Source organism: Xyrauchen texanus, chromosome 4 (assembly GCF_025860055.1).
Source record: "Xyrauchen texanus isolate HMW12.3.18 chromosome 4, RBS_HiC_50CHRs, whole genome shotgun sequence".
Taxonomy (NCBI): Eukaryota; Metazoa; Chordata; class Actinopteri; order Cypriniformes; family Catostomidae; genus Xyrauchen; species Xyrauchen texanus.
This window is the reverse complement of record NC_068279.1, coordinates 31948752-31950842: the sequence shown is the minus strand read 5'-3', so window position 1 is coordinate 31950842 and position 2091 is coordinate 31948752. Positions and strand designations below refer to the sequence as shown.

The 2091-nt window shown below is 42.5% G+C and overlaps 1 pseudogene; it reads left to right on the top strand.

The window, feature by feature from the left end:
• The first annotated feature begins 616 nt into the window (after positions 1–616).
• LOC127641264 (glutathione hydrolase 6-like) lies at positions 617–1801 on the top strand (annotated as a pseudogene).
• Positions 1802–2091: the final 290 nt, after the last annotated feature.

The following is a 2091-nucleotide window of genomic DNA, read 5'->3' as shown; positions in this document are numbered from 1 at the left end:
ATGAACAGTACCGGACGTTCCTCCACTCCCCCCTCCTACAAGAGCACCAGCCCCCTTTTGGATGCATCCATCTGCTAAATAAAGGGAAGAGAGAAGTCAGGAGCATGTAAAACCCCACAAAGCACACAGAGTTTACTTTTAGGAAAGTCTGTTGGCACGACTCCATCCACTGGACCGGGGGCTAGTAAGATCAGTCAACGGGCTGGTGACATCAGCGTAACTAGGCACAAACTTTTGGTAGTAGCCAGCCAGCCCCAGAAACTGTCTTACCTCTTTTTAGTTCTTGGGACTCAGGCAAGCCGCGATCACTGAGGTTTTGTTAACCTGGTGTCACATCTGCCCGTGACCTAAGTGGAACCTCAGACACCGAACTTTCACCAGCCCAATTGCGCATCTCTTCAGGTTGGCCATGAGTCCTGCCCATCGCAGCGACCTCAGGACAGCTCTCAGATGTTGCATGTGCCGCCGCCGGTCATTACTATAAATAATAATATAATCTAAATACGTGGCAGAAAGTGCAGTATGTGGTCAGAGGTTTTGTCCATAAGATTCTGAAAATGTGACAATTTGAGCAGTTTAGGCTCTTAAATATTTTGTAAATATCTAAAACTGAAAAATGCGGCATTTACTTTTCACAGGGTAACTAAATTGTTTAAATGCCATAAACAGCTTTTTTAAGGCTGTTAAATGACTCCTTTCTTGATGATTGCAATCTCTTTACTTTAAGGTGGAGTGTTTTAAGATATTTTAATAATTATTCTATGGGATCATTTAAGGCAATACATGACAACTCTCACAAATTGCCTACTTATGGAGCTCCCTCTCTGTTGCAGGTCCTGAGACTACTGCACTTATTCTATGGGCTTTTAGAATGGAGACACCTTTTTGTAGGTGCCACAAAACTTGCTAAAATGGTTTCCATATTGATGGAATCCTCTCCAGAGCTTTGGAAGCTCACAAGGATAAAATCCTCTAATCAAGACTCTGTGATCTGTTCTGCGATGCGCCTGGGTGTGTGAAATCATGGGGCACCCACATTGCCAATGTGAATCTATCAGAAAATTTGCTGAGTGTCAGCCTAAATGGATCCCATTTCCTGGATACGCTGGCTGTAAAATTGGCTCAAGACATTTCTGAAACAGAGAGACCAGCTTTCCTCACTGCTTTTCAGGCCGGCAGCAGATAAATCAATGAGCCCCTCATCATGAAATAGGAGTAATACACCGTTCTCTCAGCCTCCTCCCAGCTCACAGGTAGAATGTTATCCAATATGTCAGAGAGAGTCAGAGAGCGAAACCTTTCTTTTCAGAGCAATGGAGATTCTAACAATACCACAGCGTCCTATATTTGGCACACAAATTCTTCAACACTAGCCTGAGTGAGATATTGTCATTAAATACAACAAGCAGTCACGTTGGGGCCCTTGAAAGTCATTGTAATTTTATTGTAACCTCGCTCAACAGTACATGGGGATCTGGACAATACTTATCGCATAGATAAGCATGAGTCATTCTCGAGCATCACTCAGTTGCCTTATTTTTGTTTTCCTCTAGTTGTAAAGATTAAAAATGAAGATGAGGCAGATTATCATGGTGATAATGAGTTGCAGTTTGTTGCTGTGACTGGAGGGATTTTTGCCCTGTTTCAGTCTGTGGTTATGCTGAGGAAGCTGGTGAACTTTGGAATGTCTGCTCATGAAATGGTGAAAGGTCCTCTCCTTCATATTCAGCCCAGAGGTCCCAAGCTTCTGTCTCGCTGTATGTCTGTCATCACAAATGGCTCTATGTCGTCAGCATGCTAGAAGAGTGAGATGGGCAGGTACAAGAAGTGGATGGATGCTCATACCACATTCTATCCATGCTGCTGCTGCAGCAAGCAGAACAAGGAGTCTGTGGATTCCCTACAAGTGAGGTCAATGCTGATGGGTACTAAGGCAGAAACTTTATGTCAGGACAGTTACAACATATCACTGTTAAGAAGTGATATTAGTGGCAATACTCTGTACACTGAAAAAAAAAAATTTTATTCTAAAAAATGTGTTTCATGTTGTAACATTTAAATTAACTGGTTGTATTGAAGTCAAAAATATTA